Source organism: Echinops telfairi, unplaced genomic scaffold (assembly GCF_000313985.2).
Source record: "Echinops telfairi isolate 266 unplaced genomic scaffold, ASM31398v2 ScPeMD7_3509;HRSCAF=4178, whole genome shotgun sequence".
Taxonomy (NCBI): Eukaryota; Metazoa; Chordata; class Mammalia; order Afrosoricida; family Tenrecidae; genus Echinops; species Echinops telfairi.
The window spans coordinates 11,695,275-11,722,259 of NW_022107407.1; the positions used below are offsets into that span (position 1 = coordinate 11,695,275).

Genomic DNA, 26,985 nt, shown 5'->3' on the forward strand with positions numbered 1-26,985 from the left:
AGTAAGGTAATACTAGACAGACTCTCCCATTGGAAGTATAGTGTTGAGTATTTTTCACAAGAGCAGGTTGCACATACTTGGATTTATCCCACCAGAAATGACAGACATATAGACCCCCTCTGCCGGTCATTAAGTCCATGCAATTTATTAATCACCATTTTTGGAGTATCTGTTAATTTGGCTGATCATGGGACAATGCCGTATAGCAGGATGTATTTGGCCCTGTCCTTCTGCCCTCAAATACAAAAAGTGGCTCCAGCTGAGGTAAGGCCGTCTCTAAATAAATGGTTTTTAAAATGTACAAATAATTGAGTGATAAATGGATTATACACACTAGACAGACACACAACCACATTGTTTGGGAAGCAAGAATAAATGATACCATGAGAAATGATGACTGTTTTTGTATTAGTGTTTTTCCTTATAGTAAGTGTCTCATATAATATCTGTACTATTGTGATTGACTAACTTCCCTCAGCATAGTGTTCTCTAGATCCATCCATGTTATCAGGCACTTCATAATTTTATCAATGTTTTTAAACAATGCATGATATTCTGTTGTGTGTGGATCAATTTCTTTAGCCATTCTTATATTGTTGGTATTTGGGGCTGTTCACAGCTGCTTGCTATTGTTATCAGTGCTGCCATGAACTTGAGAGTGCGTACCTCTTTTCATGTTATGCGTTTTACTTCTGTAGGGTGCATGCCCTAAAGGTATTGCTGAATATTATGAGATTTCCCCGCCATTATTTTAGGCTCATATTGTGTCCCACAACATTTGTACGTGTCACAGGAACACCAACAGTTTTGAGAGTCCCAATCTCTTTGTACAGCATTTGTTGTTCTCTGTTTTTGTGTTCAAATCATGAAATCTTGTTTTAAGCTTACCTCTATATTCAGATGAGATTTACTTGTTTGTATTTTGGCTTTCATTGACTTCATTTCTTTCAGCTTCAACCTGAACTTGAATTTGAGTAATTGGTTGTCTGTTTCATAATTGAGAGTCTCTATCAGTTCTTTTCACAGATTCAGCCTATTTAATAACTGTTCATTCTACCTTGTGAGGTTCATATGTATAGTCACGCTTTATGTTGTTGTGCAAGATATGAAAATAATAATAATCTATCACTTATCAGGGGTCCTTGAGGGTGGGAGGGTTGGGGAGGGAGGAAAAAAAAGAAGAGCTAATACCAAGGGCTCAAACAGAAAGAAACTGTTTAGAAAATGATTATGATAATGTATATACAAAGGTATTTGATATATTTGATGTATGAATTGTTAAAAGAGTTGTAAGAGCCAATAATAAAATGATTTATTAATAAAAGTGTTATGAAGAAGTTGGTGTGGCAACATTCTATCATGTTAGCTCCACTTTAGTTTCTATTACTGAATTTGTAGTTTCTTTTTTGTTCCTTTTAAAGTTTTTATTTCAAAAAATATAAGATACAATAATAATTTATAAATTATTAGGGGTGCATGGGGGAGAGGGGAGGAGGAAGGGAAGGGGAGGGGGGAAAAAGGAAAATTAGAGGCTAGCGAATTTTGGGAATGATGAGGGCAACAAATGTATAGATGTGCTTTACACAATTGATCTATGTATTGTGATGAATTGTATGAGCCCCAATAAATTGATTAAAAAAAAAATTTACCACATTGGGAAAAAAATCCTTAGGCTTTTTCCCACTTTTAAAAAGTCTCATTTCCAGTCTGATTACAGAGATGCATGTGCTCAAGGTGACTGAGAATAAATACAACAAAAAGTCAAAAGTTATAACACCGAGGGCATACAATAAGCGCTAAGAGAAAGTCTCAGAATACCCAAAATGACTGGAACTTGAACTTCCTTCAGTCATCCTTGTCTTTTGCTCCATGTTTAAGGATACGCGTGAATTCAACGTAATGGAAATTGCCCTTTTGGTCAATAAATAGGTACTTCTCTGTACAGTTCATCCAATTTCTCATCCATGAACCGATCTCCCATTATTTTCAGCAGCTCTCTCAGGTAATCTTCCTGAAAGGTGCCAGTTGTTTCTTCATCGAAGCACCCAAAAACAGTTCTGGTTTGCGTCCTTCACCTTCTCCCTGAACATCGTAAGGAACATGGTGCAATTGATGAGGCCTGGACACTCATTCATCATGGCATCCAGATATTTCTCAGCTGGATTTTCCCCCACAAAGGTGGGCATACCATGCACATCTTCCTTGTCAATGAAACCATCTCGATTCTGATGAATTATGTTGGACTCCTGAATCTGTGAGTGGGCAAACGTGGCAAACACGTTGGATATTGTACGCTGGGGCATTTCTTGGTGTTCTTGGTCTTTGCCCTTTTGCTCAACATGATGAAGAGTAAGTCCTGCACAGATGGGAGAATCAGAGCACTTCTAGACCCCCTAACTGCCCGAGCTACCTTCTGAACTCATAATTTCCAACTACTGATACTTCCTCTTTGTTTTTTGTTTTTTTAATCATTTTATTGGGAGCTCATACAACTCTTATCATAATCCATACATACATCAATTTGTGTCAAGCATATTTGTACATTCGTTACCCTCATCATTCTCAAAACATTTGCTCTCCATTTAAGTTCCCAACATCAGCTGCTCATTTTGCCCCTTCCCTCCCCACTCGCCCTCTCCCTCATGAACTCTTGATAATTTATAAATTATTATTTTGTCATATCTTATGGCTACATTCCAGTTGCCAGTAATTGTAACTGTATCTTGATTAAACATTTGATCAATTTCAGATGGAAGACATTTATAGCAATCTGAAATTTCTTCATCATTTATTTTAATGTTTTGTTTATATATTTGAGTATAATTCTATTATCTGGTATTTTTGTTAAGTGAAAAGATATTGTCCTATTACCTACAGCATTGTAGTTCAAGGTATCTCTTGAAACATTCTTTTTGATGATGAATATGACACTATTCCTCTTAAATTCGCTATTCCTAGATTTGTAAAACACATGATTGTCTAACTCAAAATGACTAGTACCAGTCCATTTCAAGGAGCCCTTGTAGTATAGTGGTCATTCGTTGGGCTGCGAATCAAAAGGTCAGCAGCTTGAAACGACCAGCCACTCCCAGCGAGAAGGCTGAGGCTTTCTATTTCCGTGAATAGGTACAGTCTCAGACACCCACAGAGGCAGTTTTACCCTGTCTTCCCTTGCTATTAGTCAAAATTGACAGTGGCCATGAGTCCATTTCAGCTCAGTAATGTCTAAGTTATCGATCATTATGTATTTCATTTTATTTTCAGAAGTTCCAATTTTCCCAGATTCATTAATTTAACATTCTACAGTCCTTCCACAGGATCTTTAAAAGGAGCTTTTTAACTCTGCGGGTGCTTTATTCCCTAACATCGGGGCAGTGGTTTTCTTTTCATTCATATTTAATTGGGAACACAGTAAACAGACTTCCTATGTCTGCCTAATCAATGCCCATAAGTTGTCATGAAATCATCATAAATGAGATTTTGCGTTGGTAGATTTGCTCCCCGTTTCTTCCCCTCTCCTCTCTCCTAAGTCTAGAGTGAGCTCTTTGAAGTAAGAATTCTTACTGTTTTTTCACAATTGCATTCTCAGCAGCTGAAAATTTACTTGGTGCTTAACAGATAATCAAAAATATTAGGTGAGTAAATGAATAAACATTGGGTTTAGATATGATGTTGCCCCACTTATGACTTTTTTAAATGAAACATATCACATGAGAAAAATATTTTACAAAGTCTAGGTAGCATTGGAAACCAAAAGGAGATTCCTTGTATTATTGCTATTATTTTTTTTCTTCATTGCTTGCTTGTTTTTGCCTTTTTCTTTTCCAAAAGCTGTTCTGTACACATTTGAGGGGAAAGCATCTGTGTTAGAGGTAAATTTGAGGTGATAGACAGCTACTTTAAAAGCTTCTAAGATAAGGAGGTAGCCACACAGACTCTATCTCACAGGTCAGGGTAGCTAGCTTGCTCAGGTGTGTTGGAATAGCTAACTCTGCCTTTTTTTTTTTCTTTCTCATCACCTACCTGATTACTTAAGAGGCTAGATATCTCTAGTGTTTTGCTTAGTGAAGGGGAATTTCCCCAGACATTCTCTTGTCAAATGTTCTGTGGACAGAAATTTGATTTGGAGGGTCTCTTGCTGTCTGAAAACCAATTTCATGAATGGTTATATCTGAAAGACAAATAGCCATGTGGATTTGAAACAACCCCAACTCCTAACAATCTTGTTGCTTAAACATAGTATGCTAATGTTCTACAGGCTTTTGAGTAAGGCTAATAGAATTAAATAAGTTTATTTGGGCTTCCTAAAAATTTGGGGGTACTCAAATTGAATTATTAATTTTGACCTTCTGATGACTATAGAGCTTTAGAAATATAGTTACACTGAAAATATGGTTACCTCAAGTCTCTTTAACTGGCAAAAAAAGTCACTAAAATTTTGCATGCTTTAGTTTTGTTCCTTAGATGCCACAGTGATGAAGAAAGTGCTTCGCTAGACTCTATATAAACCTCTTCATTCACATATTTATTTCTTTGTGTATAATTCATCCCTCCCCCCACACACACATCCTTCTCCTTCCCCTGAGAACCTGCTATATGCAAGGCCCTATGCTAGAAAGTATGGGAATCTAGAAGATAAAGACTCAATTCTCATATATATTGCTTTATGTTGATCAAAATATTAGTTATACAGTAAACCAAAACATTCAAAGTCATTACTATGAAATTAATTCCAACTTATAATGAGCCCAGGGTTTCTGAGGCTGCAAACTTTTACATAAGGAGATAGTCTCATCTTTCTCACAGGGAGAAACAGATGGGTTTGACTCGCTGACCTTACAGTTGGCAGTCCAACATTAACTTGACATCGCCACCATGTTCCAAGGAGTTATGGAAAAGAATGAGGCAGGGCTGGTACTGGGCAGGATGATCGCTATCCAGAAAGATGGGAGGAAACTATTTAAAATTGAGAGAATAAAAGTATGGTATGAGATAAAGAATATGTAAGCATGCAGAATATATTTTTAAAAAAAACAATTGGATAGGCTATTACACATGTGAAGGATGACAAAGTAGGCTTAGGACCCAAAGAACTACACAAAAGAACTGGTGGCAATGGTTTTGTGTTTGCTTGCTGTTGTTTATTTGGAAAAATGATGGAGATATTTTATCCTCAAAGTGTTTTGCATGTATCAATTCACTGAATGTCTCTCCTTTATAAGTTAGGGATATGAACTCCCTTTGGATGTGAAACCTAGCATTTCATCATCAGAGCGTGTGATCTAATAAAAGAAAACGTATTCCCTTCTCCAACAAGGTGTTATTCAAGGTTTTTGAAAAGTAGTATGACCTCTTCCATGTTTCTACTTGTTTAATCATCATTCATTTTATTAATCATTACTGTGTATCAGATTGTGTTCTACGACCAAAAGACATTGCTATAGACAAGACTTTAAGAAGAAGGCATAGGAAGTAATATATAGGTGGTATGAGACTGAAGAGACCGTTGTGGCATGGAAATAATTGAGAAGACTCGTCCTCTGTGAATGGACTTTTGGGTAGCAGAGTGAAGTGGCAAGAAGCTGAAGAACAAAATGAACGGCACTTCACAGCAGACAGGTTTTGAGAAATAATGTGTGAGGAAGTGAAAACAAATAAAGATTTTGCATGAGGTTTATACATTTTTATATCCCAGTATCTGGTATGGTCAATGTCCTACCTGCAACATCTTAGTTTTTTTGTTGTTGTTTTCACAATTTTTGTGGACCTCTGAACCTCTTCCCTGTGTGTGATAGTTACATAATCTGGTGTCAACTTGAGACTTAAGAGTGAAGGGGTGGAGTTTACCCTGTTAATCAGGTCACAGCTTGATGACCTCATCTGGAGGTGCTAAAAAGATAAATAGCTCTCCGAAGGCAGGACACACACTCACTCCCTGCAAGACATTCCTGTTGGCAAGACACATGAGGCCTGGAGCTGAAGGAGCCTCATGGAGACCACCTCCCAGCGCTAAGATGCTTCCATCGCCCCTGGATCTACCAGACTTTCCACCCACTTTGCAGGGAGGAGCCTATGATCTTTCTGCATTTGGTTTTATTGCATATGTTTTATGAGTCTGAAGAAGACTTTATAGATTGGTAGCAGACAGCTGCACTAATAATAGACTTATGGTCATGATCTGGACCGGGATTGGATGTTTTCTCAGTATTTAATTGTTCTTGTATATAAAGCTTTTTCTTATACACATATGAGCCTCCCTGGATTTGTTTCTCTAGTCTACCTTGACTAACATATTGTGCTTTGTCTTCCCACATCCAGTACCTACTGCAGCCCTTTTTCAGAGGGCTGCCCAAGGGAGTTGAAAGTCTTTGACAGTTTACTTTATTCTTCATCCTTTAGAGACTTAACCAGTGATTGACTGGTATAGAAATATAAAAAGATCCTCTTATCTTCGAGGAACCTAACCATATATTTACCACAGAGTTCTCCCGTCTGATAAAGCTGAAGCTACTCTGAGAGCAACCTTACCTTGAGCCATGCCCTTGTTTGCTCCATTCCTTTACTTCTGTTTCTTCCTCTGTTTCCCTACACTATTTCGTTCTTTTTTTAAATCATTTTATTGGGGACTCGTACAATTCTTATCACAATCCATACATCCATCCATTGTATCAAGCACATAAGTACATTTGTTGCCATCATCATTCTCAAAACATTTGCCTTCTACTTGAGCCCTTAATATCAGCTCCTAATTGTTCCCGCTCCGTCCCTCCTCCCCCCTCCCTCATGAACCCTTCATAATTAATAAATTATTATTATTTTGTCATATGTTACATTGTCCAACATCTCCCCCCGCCCTCTTCTCTGCTGTCCATCCCCTAGGGAGGAGGCTATATATAGATTCTTGTAATCGGTTCCCCCTTTCCACTCCACATTCCCTCCACCTTCCAGGCATCGCCACTCTCACTAATGGTCCTGGAGGGGTCATCTGTCCTGGATTCCCTATGTATCCTCTGGTCTAGCCAGATTTGTAAGGTAGAATTGGGATCATGATAGTGGGGGGTAGGAAGCATTTAAGAATTAGAGTAAAGTTATATGTTTCATCATTGCTACCCTGCACCCTGACTGGCTCATCTCCGCCCCACAACCCTTCAATATGTGGGTGTCCAGTTGCCTACCACTCTGCAATCACCCTCATTTACAATGATATGATTTTTTGTACTTTGATGCTTGGTACCTGATCCCTTCAACAACTTGTGGTCACACAGGCTGGTGTGATTCTTCCATGTGGGCTTTTGATGCTTCTCAGCTAGATGGCTGCTTGTTTATCTTCAAGCCTTTAAGACCCCAGATGCTACATCTTTTGATAGCTGGGCACCATCAGCTTTCTGCACCACATTTGCTTATGCACACATTTTTCTTCAGCAATCGTGTCAGAAAGTGTCCACACACTATTTCTAATGGGAGCATTTTTTTAATGAATCATTTGCACGGAAATGTTTTTTGGTTTTATTTGTACATTACTTTTGAATAATCTAACATAAATGACTTTCCAATCCAAATTCATCTGGGCACATTTGAAGAGCTTCAAAAAGCTTCTGAAATTTTTCCATTACCTTTTCATCTTATCTTTTCATGACCTTTTGAAGTCCTCTCATACGTGATGTTTAGGAAATATTGGATAAATGAATGGATGCATGAATGAGTTGTTGTTTTTTATTTGTTTGTTTGTTTGTTTGGGATGGAAAGAGCTTTACTTTTGTTAAAATATCTATTCAATGGGTCAGAAAGTTAGGCACTATATTTGCATATGTGTTACCTTTTGAATATTATCTGAGGAGTGTAGAGCATGGATTTTCCAAGGATGCAGTTTTGAATATGCGTTACTAATTGGCCTCAAACAAAAGGGAGAGGGAGTTCTAGAGGTAGGTTGGTTTGAGACGTGCTGCATATTATATCATCCTCTCAGATAATTCAAAATTTGAGAGAATATATATATATATATTAAAACTTTGTTTAATACTGCTATGTATATATGAACATAGTATATAGACATATACATACTATTATGGAATGAATCATTTGCCTTCAACATATGTTGCAATTATAATCTTGATACCTGTCAATGTAATCTATTTAAGGAATCAGCATTTCTTTGTTATGTTAATAAATCAATATTTGTGTATAGTATAGCTTAATCTAATAACTACTGAGTTATTAGGAACAGCATAGAGACAGAGACTTTTTTTACTTACCCTTGCATTTATTTTTTGCTTTAGTGTCATCCAAACTTACTTTGCAATGAACGCTTTCTTCAGCACAAGGGACTTTCCACATAAAGCACTCTTAAATGAGGAATTCCCTGGTCGAGAAAAGAAGCTGGGTTTCTCAAGTGGTGCTTCAGTTGGACACTCCCCTCCCCACCCTGCACCTCCCAGCTAGGAGTCAGTCAGAACCAAGTGATTTCCACCCACAGGGCTACTTCAGGAATTCCAGCTGCTCCCAGAAGACAGCCAGAATTTGTAGGACATTTGTAGTGCATTTCCTGGAGGTGAAGCCATTTTTAGCAAGAGAATTATGACAAATCTCTTTCCATTAAACAAGTGAACTGTGTAATTGTTACAGATTATAATTTTTTTCCCTACAGGACAGGGCATAACTGGAAATTAAGCAGATTTTCTGAACAACTAAACCTAATGAATCCTGCAAAGATTGAGTCATAAGTGGCAACGTCTGGAATTGTAGCATATTGCATGTCAGTGAGTGAACTGTGTTAGGATATTAATTATGTAATCATGGGGTAGAATGTGCTACTGAGAAGTGACTGGACCTTTAGTGTCAAACATAGATGTCACTCCTTAGTCGTGTGCACAGCCACCTGCTGAGCTGTGACAGAGGCAGGGGTGATCAAGATACTGAGGCCACCTCTGTGGAAATGACGATGTCTGATCCTAGTCACTCAGGAGGGTGATAGTGTGAATTGAAATCCTGCTAATGGTATCAGAGCTGTTCCTAATTCAAAAGTTGCTGATAATAGAATAGATTTACCCCCTTATCACCAGGAAAATTCAAAGGGAAAGAGAACTTTGGAGTATATAAACCATATTGTAGCTTGTAGTTTATTCAACAAGCATGCATGTATAACTGCCCTATGCCAGTACAGAGTAACTGTATTGGGAAGACAGTTATAATAAAATATATTTTGGTGTTGAATTGTTTATAGTCCAGTGGGGAGACAGATTTGTAAATAACAGCTAATGTTCCCAAGCCGTAGTTTTGTAATAAAGCTATAAGGGTATTATGGTAGGCACTGGATACATGCTATTGAGATAATGAATTTCTCTAGGGGTAGGTTGTAAAACCCGGCATTTTTTCTCACAGATTGAGTTGTTGGCTTCCTTTCACTCTCTTTTCACTTTTGACTAGTTCAACAGAATTTTGTTGAATGTTCACTATATGCTTTCAAGTGAACTGGACACTGAAGATAAAAAGATGAATGTGAAATATTATGCATAACCTCTCCTAGGATACAGATGTTGGAGACTCGCACATTTAAGTATATCTAATAGGTAAGATTTGTGTTAAAGATGTGTATAGGATACCTAAGAGCTAGGAGGAATTTGTTAGTCCAGGTTGACTAGGGAAACACATCCGGGAACACTCCTGTATGTGTAAGAGAGAGCTTTATATCAAAGAATAATTGTATATTAATAAAACATGTCAGTTCAGTACAGCTCAAGTCCACAAGTCTGATATTAGCCCATAAATTCAATAATAGTCCAGAAAGTTCTCTTCAGACTCACCTAGCCACTTGCAATGATGCCAAATACAGGAAGATTACAGGCTGGTGGGTGAAAAGTCTTGTGGATCCAATGGCAGTAGAAGCATCTCCAGGGTTCTGGCTTCCATAGTGTGGCTCCATGTGACTTTTCAACATGAGAGCAAAGGCAGAGAGAGAGTGTGTGACACACCTCCAGGGAGGAAGAGGGGAAGTTCCCAGAATCCTCAGGAGAAGGCCATGCCCACAAGGAGATGTTATCAGGACATGACCTGATTGCCTGACAAGACTCCATCCCTTCAGTTCAAGTTACTCTGTACTTATTGACACAAGATTCTGTAACTACCACAAAGGACAACTAATTCTAATGGAAATACAGGCAAAGCTTCCTAGATAAGATGCAGACTCTAAAGTACAACGAAAGGATAAGTAGACTTTGCTTCATGTTGCTTTGGACACAGTGTCAGAAGAGGTCAGTCCCTGCTTGGGAAGAGTAAAGGAGAAGTGAAAAAGAGGAAAGTTCTTGGCAAGATGGATTTACATGGTGGCTGCAACAATGAGCTCTAACATAAGAACAAGTGTGAGGCAGGTATAAGACCAGGCAGCGTTTTCTTCTGTTGTTCATTATGAGTCAAAGAGACTCAGTGATATTTAACAACAACAGCAAAGCGTGGGACATGTTGGCTAGATGAAGATAAGCAGGAGGATTGGGGATAGACTAAGGGAAAGTAATGCCTCAAAGCATGATTAAGAATGTAAAGTTAGTGATTACTAGGGTATGGACACCAGGGTGGGCATGGCATGCAATAATACTCAAGAGGGAAATAAAGTATCACTTAACTGATTGTTTTATACTTTATGAAGAGAAGTTTAAATTTTATTCTGGAAGCTATAGGAGGGATTTTTTTTTTAATAGGAAAGAATGCGATAAAGTTTTGACAACAGTATTATGGCTTCAGCATTGACCGTGGAGCTATGAGAGGACAACTAAGACAGTAGAGCTATTGGCAAGAAGACCAATAGGTCACCCGTGAGATAAAAGAGTGAAAGTGGTGAGTTTCTGAATAACAGCAGGGTTAGCATGTTTGGAAAAAAGAAAGAGAAGTCAAGATACACTAACAGAGTAAAATGAGCAGAATATGTGTTTTGAAACAGAAAGATAGAAAGGCACAGAAAGAATAAAATTTCTGTTAACTCTAGGTTTCTGCAGGGGCCCCCGATGGGAAGCATTGTACTGCTCTTCTCTTGATCACTTGACTCCAGTAGAGCTTCAGCGAATTGAGCAGACAGACAGGTATCTTTGTTACATTAAGATGTTAAAAATCTACCCAGAGTTCAGACAGACCCTAACATCTTCTGTTCGGTTTGAATCCTGTCTTATGTCCCTAACCTGAACTTCAACTCAACTCCTTGATTTAGTTCGGAATGCTGGTGTAAGTATCTCACACCTCCCCTCTGCCTCCCAGTGCCCAGCACACTCTTCACTCTGTAGCTGGCAGGAGGGGAGACAACAAATGTCCCCTCTGTTTTCTTTGATGAGGCCACTTGACATTTACTTCATTACTAGACATAACTCCTTGCTTTTGTACATAAGAAACATTATCTCCATAGGTTTCATGCTAGCAACTCTTTAAGAGCTAAAGGGAGATGTGGCCACACTGGGTTATATGTTAAGCTTTCTACCACCTCCTCCTCCTCCCTTCCTTTCCTTTCCCTTCCCTTCCCCTCTCACATCCCATCATCCAGTGAGATGACTTGTAATGTGACCTGAGAGGCAGGAGCAGAGCCACCATTGAAGACTTGTGCTTGTGGGGAAATGGGACTCTTTTCCAGCCCTGCCGCCCCGCCCCTTGCTATGTGTATATATATATATATAATACTTTGTCCTTCATATGTGAAAGATCCAATGTTGGAATTCTTTGGTGTAAATAAACATTTGGTTTTATTTATGAAAACAAACAAACAAAAAAAGTCCAGGTTTCCGGCTTTGTGAGAAGGTGGTATGTTTGTTTTAGAGAATGAATTTAAAACTCTGCAAAACATCCAGTTGGATCTATGTAGTAAGAAATGACATCCACTGTCATTAAGTTGATTCTGACTCATAGTGACAGAATAGAACTAGGAAATCTGCTCTTAGAGCAGCGGGTGAATTTGCACCACTAATGTTTCAGCTACCACCTAACACTTACCCCTCTGCACCACCAACATAGCTTAAAAACCATGCAATTTTCCTCTAGTTCTTAAATGCTTCTGCCCCACCCCCCACCCCCGGCTAACATGATCCTAATTCTATCTTACATATCCGGCTGGACCGGAGGATGTACACTGGCACAGATAGGAACAGGAAATACAGTCAACCCAGGACAGATGAACCCCCCAGGACCGGTGGAGAGAGTGGCAATAGCAGGAGGGTGGAGGGAAGGTGAGGGAGAAACTGGGAACAGATAACAAGGTCTACATATGGCCTCCTCTCTGGGGAACAGACAGCAGAGAAGTGGGTGAGGGAGACATTGGATGGGATAAGATATGGTAAAATAATAACTTATAAATTATCAAGGGTTCAGGGGGAGCGGGGAGTGGGAAGGGAGGGGGGAAAATGAGGAGTTGACACCATGGGCTCAAGTGGAAAGCGGATGTTGTGAGAATGATGAAGTCAACATATGTTCTAATGTGCTGGACACAAATGATGTATGTATGGATTGTGATGAGTTGTATGAGCCCCTAATAAAATTATTATTTTTTAAAAAAGCAAAGCAGGAAAAAATGAATAGACTGCTTTCAGGTGTTGAGAAAGACATTATAAATATGTGAACTATCAAGTTAGCATGCAAGTTTAAATGTCAAACATATGTTGAACCGCTATTCTTTTTTTAAAAAATTATTTAATTGGGGGCTCTTACAGCTCTTATAACATTCCGTACATCAATCATATCCAGCATATTTGTACATATGTTACCATCATCATTTCCAAAACACTTTCTATTTGAGCCTTTGGTATCAGCTCCTCCTTTTTCCCCTCCCTCCACCACCCTTCCACCCTTGTGAATATTTGATCAATTATACATTATTATTATTTCACATTTTACATTGTCTGTTTTCTCCCTTCACCCACATTTCTGTTATTGGTCCCCTTTGTGGGTGGGGAGGCATATATCCAATCTTGTAATGGGCTCCCCTTTCTCCCCTGTCCTCCTCCACAACCATCTCCCTACCTTTATGATATTGCTACTCTCACTACTGTTCCTGAGGTATTTATCTGTCCTGAATTCCATGTGCAAAAGCTCTTATCTCAAGAATGTGTTTTCTTTGGTCTAAACAGATTTGTAATTTATAACTGGATCATGATAGTGGGGGGTAGGAAGCATTCAGGAATTAGAGGAATGATGTGTGTTTTTTCAGTACTATAACTGCACCTTGGTTGAATCATCCGTTCCTTATAACCCTTCCATGTGGGGATATACAATTGTCTACAGATGGGCTCTGTGTCTCCACTCTAATGCCCCTCATTCGCATCAATATAATTACTTGTTTGGGATCTTTTGATACCTGATACATGATCCCTTCTAAACCTCATGATCACACAGGCTGGTGTGCTTCTTCCATGGGGTTTATTTGCTTCGCTGCTGCATAGCTGCTTGTTTACCTTTAAGCTTTTCAGACCCCAGACGCTGTATCTTTTGATAGTCGGGCACCATCAGCTCTCTTCACCACATTTGCTTATGCACCCATTTTGTCTTCGGTGATCGTGTCAGGTAGGTGAGTATCAAAGAGTGCCAGGTTATTAAGACAAATTGTTTTGTGTTAAGGGAGACCTGGAATAGAGGTCCAAATTTTGTCTGCTATAATAATACTTAACATCAGTATGTGTACATTAGTCTCTATCCCTTTCATGATAAATTAGTATATTTACATATATAGATACCTATAGCTATACCTCTATAGATAGCTTTGCCTCCTATTTCTTTCCTCTATTTTCTTTCACCTTCCTCCTATCCTACTTTCATGCTCACCCTCAATTTGGTTCTCAGTATTTCCTCTCAGACACATTAAACCCCACTAGGCATTATACACCTTGCTCCTCATCAACTTTAGATCTCTTGTTGTTCCTTTATCCCTGAGTTTGTTGCCTCCCCACTCCCCCTCCCCTCCCCCTTATGTCCCATATTCCCCCAGACCCACCAGTCCCTTTGTTTTCTCATCAGGATCATTCATCCTGCCTATCTTATATAGATAGACATAGTGCAAAGGAAAAACAAAAAGCAAAACATTGGCTGCTCTGAGCAGGGATATATCCCCGTGGCTTGGTGAGCCATGCTGAGGTTCTCTCTCTCTTATTTCACTCTCATGTGGTCTAGACAGACCTGCCTCTCCCCAAGCTATATCTTCAGTGCTGTCTTCTGTATTACCTTCTTCTGGGGAGGGGGTCAACATAACTTGGCTTTGGCCCAGCCACATCATCCTCTCTGTAAGTTCACTGCCGCATGCCAGCATATTGGCTTCAAGGCTTGGTGCTCTGGGATGGGGTCTGGTCCCTCTTTCCCTTTCCTGTGGAGCCATAAATAGTACCCTCCCTGTGGGTGTATTAGTTCCTTTTCCCCATCACCCTCATGGTTCTTTCCCCTTTTTTTTCTTCCACCTCTCTTTTCTCCTCCTTTTTAGCTGGTTGCCATATTCATCCCTGAGTTGTGTCAGGCCCCTACCAAAGTGCCTGGACCACGTCCCAGGATTTATGCATTAAATAGCTTATCTTCTATACCCATTGTACTTTTTGAGCTTACCTCAGAGGACTCATATTGTTCTTGTCCCTTTGTTCCTGACTAATTTCATTCAACATAATTTCCTCCAACTCTTCTCATGAGATAATGTGCTTCATGCTTTTGTTGCTGCTTTTTAGGGCTGCATAGTACTCCATTGTATGTACATACCAGAATTTTTTAATCCATTTGTTGGTTGAAGAAAATTTAGAATGCTTCCAGGTCTTTGCGATTGTGAGCTGTGCCACGATGAACACTGGAGCACAGATGTCTGGTCTTGGTTTGTTTCTTACTTCTTCTGGGTATATGCCTAGTAGGGGAATTGCTGGACCATATAATAGCTGGATTTCCATTTGTTTTAGGTATCGCCAGATCATTTTCCATAGTGTCTGTACATATCTACAGGACCACCAGCAGTGGATGAGAATATGTATCTTACCACACCCTCTCCAGCAGTTGTTACTTTCCGTTTTTTTTAATTAGGCTATCTTTCTCATAGTTGTTTTCATTTGCATTTCCTTTATGGTTAATGATCTCTTATGTTTTCTCATTTTCTCAATATTTTCTCATATGTTTATTGACCATTTGGATTTCTGCCCTTGTGAAACTTCTGTTCAGGTCTTTTGCCCATATCTTCTGTGGCCTCTTTGTTATTTTTCTTGTTGTAGGCTATCAGAGTATTGTATATTTTAGTAATAAGCCCTTGTCTGATGTGTCATTGCTAAAAATGTTTTCCCAGTGGACTGTCTTATTACTCTCTTGGCAAAGTCTTTCGATGTGCACAGGTTTATTATCTTCAGTATAGCCCACTTGTCAATTTGTGCCTCCTCTGTGTTGTGTCCTTCTCTATTCCCAATACACTGTATTCCCTGTGCCATAGTTCTTAGGTTTGTTCCAATTTCTTCATTGATGACCTCAATAGTTTAGGGTTTTACTTCGAGGTCTATAATCCACCTCAACTTTGTTCTTGTGCATGGACTGAAATTAGGGTCTTGCTTCATTTTTCTGCAGGTAAATATCCATTTTGTCCAGCACAGTTTGTTGAATAGGGTGTCTGATTCCCATTTGATATATGGGGGGCTCTTATCGAAGGTCAGTTGTCTGTAAACTGATGTTTTCATTTCTGAATTTTCTGTTCTTTTCCATTGGTCCGAGTCTCTGTTTTTATACCAATAACATGCTCTTTTGACCACTATGGCTGTACAATAAGTGTTAGTCAGGTAAAGCAAGCCCTCCTACTTTGCCCTTCTATTTTAGGACTTCTCTGTTAATTCTGGGCTTCTTCACTTTCTATATGAAGTTGTTAGTCAGTTTTTACAATTCCTTGGAAAAAGATGCTGGTATTTGAATCAGGATAGCATGAAATTTATATAGTGCCGTGGGTAGGATTGACATTTTTACTATATTGTGTTTTTCGATCCACAAGCTTGGGCTATTCTTCCATTTGTGGAGTTCACTTTTGGTTTCTTGCAATAGTATTTTATACTTTTCTTCATACATACCTTTTGATTTTTCGTTAGGTATATCCCCATATATTTCAATATTTATTTTGCTGTTGTGAAGGGTACTACCTTTTTAATCTCCTGTAATTTTATCCAGTATATATAGCAATCCTATAGATTTATGTTTGTTAATCTTGTATCCGCCCACTCTTCCATATTTCTCTATCACTTCCAGCAATCCTCTTGTGGAGCTTTTGGGATTTTCAATACATAAAATCATATCATCTGTTAATAAAGATAATTTCACCTCTTCTTTCCCAGATAAATTCTTTTCATGTCTTTCCTTTGCTGTACGTTGTTAGTTACAGCTTCCAGTATAATGGTGAATAAACGAGGGGACAAGTGGCATCCTTGTCTGGTCCCCTTTTTCAGTGGAAATATTTTCGTCTTTTTTCCATTCACTAGTACATTGGATGTTGGTTTTTCATATATGGCATGCATTATATTGGTGAATTTTCCTTAGATTCCTTTCTTCTTGAGTGTCTTAAACAGGAATGGATGTTGAATGTTGTAGAATGCTTTTTCTGTGTCTACTGATATCATGTGGTTCTTATCCTTTCCTTGGCAATGTGGCATATTATATTGATGTGCTTTTGGATATTGAACAATCCCTGCATCCCTGGAACAAATCCCACTTGGTCATGATGAATTATTTATTTATATACTTTTGTATTCTATTGACCAATATTTTATTAAGGATTTTTGCATCGGTATTCATTAGAGATATCAGTCTATAGTTCTCGATTCTTGTGGTATACTTGCTCACTTTAGGTATCAGTGTTATACTAGCTTCACAGAAAGAGTTTTGATGTTTTCAGCCCCTTTCTGTGCTCTGGATGACTTTGTGTAGGATTGGTAAGAGTTCTTTTCTGAATGCTTGGTAAAATTCTCCTGTGAAGCCCTCTGCCCAAAGGGAATTTTTAGTTGGTAGTCCTTTGAAAACTTTATTTATTTCTTCAATTTGTATGGGTCTGTTGAGGTTCTGGACGTCCACCTGGAATAATCTAGGGCGAGATTGCTTTGCCAGTGTTTGTCCATGTCTTCCAAGTTGTTAAATTCATTGGAGTACAGGCCTTTGTAGTACTGTGTAATTAACCTCTTAATTCTATTAGGGTCCATTGTGTTTTCCCCATGTCATTCCTCATCCTTCTTTTCTTTGGTTAGGTTTGCCAATGATCTATCTATTCTGTTAATCCTTTCAAAGAACCAAGTATTTGCTGCATTGATTATTTGCATTATTTTCTTGTTTTCCCACTCATTTATTTTTGCCTTGATTTTTATTATTTATTTTCTCTTGCAATTAGGAGGATTATTCTTTTGACTCTGCTCTAATTGCTGGAGACTCTGTGACAAGTTTCAATCAAAAGTCTTCCTTTTTCATGTTTGCATTTACTGCTGTCAAGTTTTCTCTGATAATTGCTTTTGCTGTGTCCCAAAGGGTTTGGTATGTGGTATTCCCGTTATCATTGGTTTCTGAAAACTTGTTAATTTTATCTCTGATCTGGACCAGTAACCAATCATTTTGCAGTAGGGAGTTATTCATCCTCCAATTATTTGACCTTGTTTTATTAACCAACCTTTTGATGATTTCCAGCCTTATTGTGTAGTGGTTCGAGAGAAATTTATGAGTGATCTGTGTGCTTGAATTTACTCAGCCTTGGCTTCTTCCCCTCCATGTGTATGTGTGCCATGTACACTTGAAAATATTGTGAGTTTTTTGAATTTGTGTGAAGAGCTCTAAAAATATTCTTTAGGTTAAGTTGCCTAACTGTAGAATTTAATTCTGCAGCTTCCTTGTTAAGCTTCGTTCCCTCTGATCTATCTTTCTTGGAAAGCAGTGTATTAAAGTCACCTACTGTGATTTCTCTTTTCATATTTTGGCGTCTTTGACGAATTTTGCAGGTGTTTCATTGGGCGCATATATATTTATTATGCTTACTTGTTCTTGGTCAACTGTTCTCTTGCACATTATATAGTGTCCCTCCTTATCTATTGTATGGCTTTCACTTTCAGATCAGTTTTCACAGAGATCAGGAATGCAAACCCTGGTTTCTTTGAATTGCCATTTGCTTGGTATATTTTTTGCCATCCTTTAATCTTCAGCCTATTTTTGTCTGCAAGCTTGTGATTTTTCTCTTGTAGACAACAAATGGACGGGTGACATTTTCTAAACCAATCTGCTAGTCTCTGTCTTTTAATGCATGAGTTCAACCCATTGACATTCAGAGTTATTACATCCATTTGTGGACTCTGTGATGTCATCTCATACCTTTTGTGTTGGCTATTTATCTGCCTACCTTCTTAGCATTTTTTTGTGCGTATGTTTGTGTATGTGGGGGGGGGGGGTACACATTCTTGCTGTCTTTTCAATGTTGAGTTACTGTTATCATCCAGGCTGTTTTTGATGTGTTGACCTCTGGGTGGAGTTGCTCCATGGGGTGGTCCCCTATTTGTTCTGAATGCACGTTCTTCTTCTGACCACAGTGAGTCAGTAAGAATTTTTTGTTGAGCTGGCATTCTTTTAATGTATTTTATGAGATTTTCCTTGTATGGAAATACTCATACATCCTCATCTATCTTGATAGATAGTTTGGCAGGGTAGAAAATTCTTGGGTTGGCATTAATTTCTGTCAACTTTTTGAAGATGGTTCTCCACGCTCCTCATCTTCCTGGTGTCTGCTAATAGGTCTGAGAGTATTCTTACCTGAGTACTTTCTAGGTGAGTCCCATTTTTTCTCCTCGCTACTCTTATGTTTCTCTCCTTTTCCTCATAGTTGTATAGTTTAACTACTATGTGCCTCAGCACATTCTTCCTGGGATTCAGTCTAGCTGATGTCCTATCTGCTTCGTGAATGGTTGCCTGATTCTCATTCATTAAGCTGGGGAAGTTTTCTTTCAGGAATTCCCTTGCTATTTTTGCAATTGACTTCTTGGTTGTGTCTTGTTCTGATAATCCAATTATTCGAATGTTATTCCTCTTCATGGCATCAGACGTTGTTCTTAGGTTTTCTTCAGCTTCTTTGATTAAGTTGTCTGACTGTGTTTCCCATTTGTTGAAATCTGTCTGGATGATCTCAAGGTCACTGGCACAGTTATCCATTTCTTCTAGTCTGTTAGTGATGTCTGTTAACTTGTTATTTGCTTTTTTAACCTTGTCCCTTATCGCTTTGGCACATGGCCTTTTATCTCCTCTATTGTTTCATCATTTTTCTGTATTTCCTTCCCTCATGTCCTGTGTTACTCCCAGTAGCATTTTTAAGATTTCTTTCTGTGCTAGATCAACGTCTGCTTCTTCTATGTACATTGTTAGGTTCATGACTTCTTCTGACATTGCCTTCTGTTTCTCCTGTGTTTTCATTAAGCTTGTTGGGGCTGGTTGTTTGCATTTTGTTTAAGAGGTGCCTGATGCCATTTTCCAGAGAGTTGAAAATCACTGGGATCTCTCTTTGGGGGCTCTTAGGAATGCTTCTTCAAACTACCTTCAGCTAATTGTTCTGGGGGTTGGGCTACAGCTTTATCCTCCTGTGGTTTCACTCTTTCCCTAACAAACCAATATTTTTCTGGAGAGGACAAATTGGATGGCCCCCTCTGGTGACACTGGTTGGGTGGTAGAGGGCTCTTGAGGATGATGCTGTGCTGGATGATCTCACTGGAAGTGGTGGTGGTGTGGTCCACAGAGGCTTAGAGTATCTCAGAGGATGTGCAGGGGTTCCTATTGCAATGGGAGTGCCACAGAAGGTGGGTGGGTGTGTCCCCTTTGGTGTAGAGCACCACGTGTGGTAGAAGGAATTGCCCTAGTTGGGAAGATCACTGCAGATGTCAGGCAGAGGTTCCTGCAGCAGCATGGAGCACTGGGGAGGGCTGGTGGGGCTGTCTTAGGCTGTGTGAAGCTCTGTGGAAGGTGGGAGGACGTTTCCTCAGTTATGTGTAGGGACGTGGAGGGTGAGCAGGCGGTCCCCCAGCCACATGGAATGCCATGGAAGGTGAGCAGAGGGTTCTCTCAGCCAAGTTGAACCTGTATTCTTTGGGAGAGGAAAAACAAACAGTGGTCCCAAAATAAAGCATTGGGAGCATATGCGGGTGGAAGAGGATGAACCCACTGCACAGTCTAAGATACAGTGGTTAAAAGCTAATAAGATGCTCAGAGAATGAGTTTTGCCCTGAATACCAATGGAGTAGAGTTTCCATGAATGACTAGAACCTTATCAAATGTGCCAGAGAAGATCAGTGAGGGAAAGAGGCCAGAAAGCATCTGATAGCTTTGGAAACTTGGATGCTTCCTTGATTTGCACCCAGTTCCCTCAAGACCTGAAGGAATATCAGTGTATTAGCTGTCTCATGGAAATGAGTTGCACTGAGCCAATTATACTGCTCTATAGACTAAGTAGCTGTTTATTCTTATATTGCATATATCTATCTATATAAATATTTATAAAATCATAAGTGTCCTGATTTTGTTTCTCTAGAGAACCCCGACTGATATAGCTCACCTCCAAAGCTCATGTCCTTCACTCTACATCATTCTGCCCCTCCTGTAATTTGAAATTGTCACAAACCTAGGTGATGCTGCATATTAAACATTGCAGTCAGAACTCCACAATATTCACTGAACATTGGATGACAAAATGTTTGAATCCATGAATAAATGAGTAAATCCATTTGGAGCCGGATAATATGACTTTGTTTCTCAGTAAAAATTCTAAACTCTTGAGATTAGTTGGTTTGTGTAATAGCAGATATCTGTATATCAAGTTTCAGTCTCTTAGGTTATTTCATACCCACAATGGCCCCATGAGGTGGGTATTGTCACCATGTTGTAAAGTGGCAGGCCGAGAGCCAAAGGAGTGAAGTGGCTTCATCCTAGTCCCCTGGACAGGAGTTGGCACAGCTGGTGCTGGAACACTAGTCTTTTGACCTGGAATCTGATGGGTTCTCCATAGGGCTTCATATCCCAGATAAAAATCAGAAATGAGAGAAAGACAGTAAGGAAGCAGCAAACCCAGACTGGAAGTGGCCTGCCTAGTAGTGTTCACAAGGCAGATTATAATTACCAACATGCTTTTTTGGGTTTCTCTGTTTACATTTACCTCCTTTGTGAGCAGTCGGCCAGATGGTATCCTTACAAATTCAAATATCCACCAGAAAATTGCTCCTTATTTTCCAGATTAATTAGTTTTCCATTTATATGCCTCACCTTAAAAAGCTTTCATATTTATTTTTTTCATCTTATAATTCTTGTACCCAAAGTTTGCTGATCTCCCTTTATTTCTTATATTTTTCTGCATACATCCTAGAACAAACCTAGGTATTCCAACACGAGCACATTTTAATGTTTTCAGTAACCAGTTGTTTCCATGTGAGTTCTCAATAGAGCTTCCATAAAACAAAGAAACATTCATTTCTCCCAGGCATCCTTAGGCTAGTTTCCTTTGGCATCATGTAGGTCTACTTTAAGAAAGGATAAAAAGCTTTTTCAGTGTAAAAGAAATGAGGCGTGGATACTAGGGTTTCAAGTAGAAAGCAAATGTTTTGAGAATGATGAGGAAAACAAATGTACAGGAGTGCTTGACACAATGATGTAAGTGTGGATTGTGGTAAGAGTTCTATGACCCCCCAATAAAATGATTTAATAAAGAAAAAAAGAGTAATGAATACCAAGGAAAAGGAATAACATTGGTGGGGAAACTATATTACTTTCCTAGTCACAATACCCTGATCTTTTACCCACCAGCCCATAAGGTAAGTATGTAGTTACATGTTCAATTACATATTTATTTATTCATCCTGACACTTTTATTGATTTCCTGAAATGTAAAAGACACGTGCATGTTTTTTCAAAAGTATGAAACTTGCTTCTTTTTTTAAAGATATCATAGTCCTGTAGCAGAGTAACACATAGGTAAAGTGATAATTATGTTACTAAATTCTAGAGGTACAGATAAGTTCAAGTGCACTGGAAGGCCAGAGGAATGGGCCTTAGGGAATCAGGGATGGTGTTTGAAGCTTAAATTTAACCTTGAAAGAGTGAACAAAATTAAGGGCAAAAACAGAAGTTAGGAAATTTCTGCTAGATAAAACCTCCATGCCAAAGGTGGGAAGGCAAGAAACCAGAGAGATTTGAAGAAGCAAAGGATTATCGAAGAACTAAATATTTGAAGAGCCAAGTATTATTCGGTATTTTGGGACTATTGTGTGAAAAGATCTAAGAGTAGAAGTCTCAAAGGCTTGGAAAGGTAAGTCTGAAATGATTGATAACACAGACCACAGTTTCCTGTGTCATGCATGGTATTAAGATTGCATTCTTAGGAGATGGTTTTGCTTTCACATGAAAATAAATCCTATGAAAGAATTATTTGAAAAATGACAGGAAGGAAAGAGACCCCAACTTATTGTGTATTAATTCCCCTGCCTCGCCCCAATTTCTGGCCCAGTTTTACCCAGTAAAAAAAATTGGAAAAGGGTGTTCAATACCACATATTCCTCACTATGAGTGTTCCGCGAGTCCAAGGCTGTCTGCTACTACTTCATGAGCTACTGTTGCCTCCTTCACATTCCCTTCTTATCTTGGTCAGGCTGTCTGTGAGGGCTGGGCCTCCATCCATCACTACATCACAGATACATATAAATCGGCCAGAAGTTTCAATTTATATATGATATATGAAATTGTTAGCCAAACACCAAAGATAGCCAAGATAGCCCTCTTTCTGTAATTAGCTTTGATGACACAAAACCAATGCCAGCAACATTTTGGTTATAACTTCTTTTACAGAATTCACTACTGATGCCAGGCCCTTTGCTTGTTGTTAAGAGTGTAGATTCTGCCTGAGTTAAGCCTTTGGTAGAGTGCATGTTCTAGTTTTGTGTTCCTAGTCGAGTTATTTTATCTCTTATTTAAGTTCATCATCTTTAAAATGCAGTTGTTATAAAGTTTCAATGAGAATAAATATGAAACACCCAGATATAAAATCCTTAGATATATTAAACTCACAGAGGAAAAATTAGTAAATGTTGGTTATTGCTGACTGTTATTAACGTACATACTGTAGTCTCTGTCCTCAAAGTACTATAGCTAAGAAGGAGAAGAAAATTCAGTCAAAGCAATAAATGCTATATGGTTTGATAGGTCTTGGTCAAAATACTGAACACAAATAAATGCAATAAAAAGGAAGCAAGGGTGAACTCTGCCTAGTGTCAGGAAAGTGGCCCATAAGAAAATACAAAAGGACTAAGAATGTAAACTGGAAAGGCAGAATTAAAACAAAGGGGGATTGGGGGCAGTAATTCATGACCCAATTCTATCCCGCCTGTGTTAGTCTGAGTAGACTAGAGAAACAAATCCAGGGAGACTCAAATTTGCCAAAGAAAGATCTTTATATGAAGAGCAATCATATACTAAGAAAACATCCAAGCCAAATCCAGATCAAATCCATAAGTCTGATTTTAGCCCATTTGTCCATGTGTCTGATACCAGTCTATAAATTCCTCTTCAGACTCATGCAACACATTCAATGACACAACCAAATGCAGGAAGATCACAGCTCAGTGAGTGGAAAGTCCTGTAGATCCAGTGACAGTGGAAGAATCTTAGTGCTGGTGTGGGTCTCCATATGGCTCCTCTAGCTCCCGGGCTCTGGCCCCATCAGTATAACTCCATGTGTCTTATCAATGGGAATGATTCTCAAGGAGAGGAGTGTTCATCTAGCCTCCAGTTAGCTACTTATCTCTGTTGTGTCTGAAAATTAGGTCATCAAGCTGCAACCTGATTGACAGGCTAGACTCCATCCTTTCACAAGTTGACAGGAGATTATGTAACTGCCACACCCCTATAAAATCCAAAGAGAAATATCTAGTGTATGGGAAGAACTCATTCGAATTGTTTATCCTTCTGTATTTATTAATGGGAAATGGATTTATAAGATATTCCCAAGTCAGAACAGACTTAGATATGATATTAGCAGAAGCTATTTTAGCCTATGTAGATGTAGTAAGTGATATATACACAAATGAATTGTAGCTTTACCTCCTATTCCTTCTCTTCCTGTTTCTCCTTCATTAAGACATTGAAGGATAAAAGCAAAAATATACTAGTGCAAAATGCATCTTATCTTTTCCTCTTATCCTATATGCCAATACACAAGTTTGCCCCTGTGTGTTAATCAACAGCTGGTTTTGGGGAAGGAAGAGTGTCTCTTTCTTGCATTCATGTCAAAGGCTATGGCAACCCTCTAGACATCAAGAAGGCCTAAAAAGCCAGTTTCCATTGTGTTGATTCCAACACATGGAAGTGTCATATGTGGTAGAGCAGAACCGTATTCCATAGCAGTTTCAATAACTGATTTTTCAAAAGTAGATCCCAGGTCTTTTTTCTAAGGTGTAAATGGGGAGTGTTGTCCCCCATTTTACTTTTCTGCTGATTGTATTAACCATTTATACCACCCCCAGCCTCCAGAAAATCTTTAGGGGACTCTAAAATGGCAGGAGAATTTATCATTCTGGAAGGGTGATGTCCTTCTTCTCTAGTGCTGCTATAACAGACATGCTAAAAGCATCCCCTTTAACAAACTGTATTTTCTCACTGCATACATTTGAAGTCATAATTCAGAGGTACAACTCTAGAGAAGGTTTTCTCTCTTTGCTGACTTTGGGAAAAGGCTCTTTGAACTTCTGCTACTTTATGTGGTTTGGCACCTTGGAGATCTTCATGTGATTTGACATTGCTCTTCTCCCATCTCTGCTTTGCTCATTTGTTTAATCTGCTTTATATGTCAAAAGGGATGGTTTCAGAATATGCTCTACTATAATCCTCTATTGTTAAAATTATAGAACACTATTATTAGTATCACATGCAAATAAAATTTTGCTGAAGACCATCCAACAACAGTTGTAGCAGTAGATTGAAAGGTCATTGACAGAGGTTAAGGCCTGATTCAGAAGAGGATGTAGAACAAAGGATTTCAATGCTGATGCCAGATGGATCTTGGCTAAAAGCAGAGCATACAAGAAATATGTTTATTTGTATTTATTGATTACGCTGTCATTCAACTATATCAGAAATGCTGGATTATATGAAGAAGAATATAGCATCAGGATTGGAATAAGGCTTATTAACAACATGCGATATGCAGCTGATACAATTTTGGTTGCTGAAATTGAGGATTTGAAGCACTTGCTGAGGATGATCAGGGATTTCAGCCTTCAGTATGGATTACAATCAACATGAAGAACACCAAAATCTTCACAACTGGGCCAAAAGACAAAAGGATGATAAATGGAGAAGAGACTGAAGTTGTCAAGGATTTTACCTTGCTTGGATCCACAATAAAGTGTTGAAAGGCAGGGATGTTACTTTGAGGACTAAAATGTGCCTGACCCATGCCATCAAATTTTCAATTGCCTCATGTGCATGTGAAAATTGGACATTGAATAAAGAAGACTGAAGAAAATTTATGCATTTGAATTATGGTGTTGATAAAGAATTTTGAATGTACTGTGAGCTGCCAAAAATTCAACATGTCTTTCTTGTAAGAAGTACAACCAGAATGCTCTTTGGAGACAAGGTTGGTGGAATTTTGTGCTTTGCCCATTTTATCAGGAGAGACCAGTACCTGGAGAAGGAAATCATTCTTGGTAAAGTAGCAGGGCAGTGAAAAAGAGGCAGGCATTACACAAGATGGATTGACACAGTGGCTGCAGTGATGTGCTCAAGCAGAGGAAGATTTGTGAGAAGGACACAGGACTGGGTAGTGTTTTGTTTTGCTTTGTTTTGTTGTACATAGGATCACTAGGAGCTAGAACTGACTCAATGGCACTTAACAACAATAATTTTGTATTAGTAATGCAACATAATAAGACCCATTCCCAAATGAAATTGAACCCATAGTCATAGAAATAGGGATTTATAATACCTACTGTTGGGGTAACATAATTTAATCTATAATAGGGGCCTAAGAAGTCTGGTTTTCAGTGAAAACATAATTTGAGTCAAGGCCTCTTAGTAGAGTCCTCTCTAGAGGGCAGGCTAAGGAAATTCTTTTTTTTTTTTTTTGTAGCATTCTGAGCAACAAGTATTCCATTCTTGGTAGTTCACTGGGTCAAGTAAGCTAGCCAAAAGGAACAAAGCTCAGTTCTTGCCCATACTATCCTCTCTCTTTCTGAACTGTATGGTACTTTGGATTGTATTTTCATGATTTAGAAATCCTTACTGCGTGGATGCTTGAGCCCTTTCTAGTAGTTTTCTATTGTATCATCATATATCAAGAGAAAGGAAGGAATCCTTCATCCCACTAAATGATACAGGACTATCTAAACCTAATCTGTGCACACACAAAAATTCTATTTGTAGTTCCTTTAGATGAGAGTTGTAAAATACTCCCCCTTAAACCAAATGTGAAGAGTTTTCTGTTAGATTGAAGATTTTACAAACCGCAAAGTCTTGGCCTTTACTGTTTAGATGATGGGAACCACTGAGTTTTCTAAGCAGAGGAGTGTGAAACTAAGTCCAAGGAAGGACAAATGTGTGATGCTTAATTAACAGACCATTGGGAGCAGGTGATGTAGGCTTGCCCTGAGTCAATAACAGGGGTGCTGGAGAAAGATCAATCAAGAGATGCCATAGGCTGAATGGGTGAATATGGTTATTGCTTGAACATGGAAGGCTGGATTAAAGATATGTCAAGATAGTCTTCTAAATGTTTGATTCTGAGCCCTAAGCCAGTAAAATTCAGAATATATTTGAACCAACTTTTTGAAAAGTAAGCTAACCATTTAGGGTTTTAAAAGGAAAACCTTTGTTTTGCCCAATTAAAGAAATAGAAGTCTCAAAGTAATATAGAAAATGTAAACATAGTCCTCTGATCATGATATTTTCCTTTTGGCATGAGCGTAACTATGAGACAATTTTCTGATAATTTGAATGAAAATGGTCACTTAAGGAGAGACCACTGAAATAGTATTC

The 26,985-nt window shown here is 38.7% G+C and overlaps 1 pseudogene; it reads right to left on the reverse strand.

The window, feature by feature from the left end:
• Positions 1 to 1,845: 1,845 nt before the first annotated feature.
• Positions 1,846 to 2,341, reverse strand: LOC101661211 (annotated as a pseudogene).
• Positions 2,342 to 26,985: the final 24,644 nt, after the last annotated feature.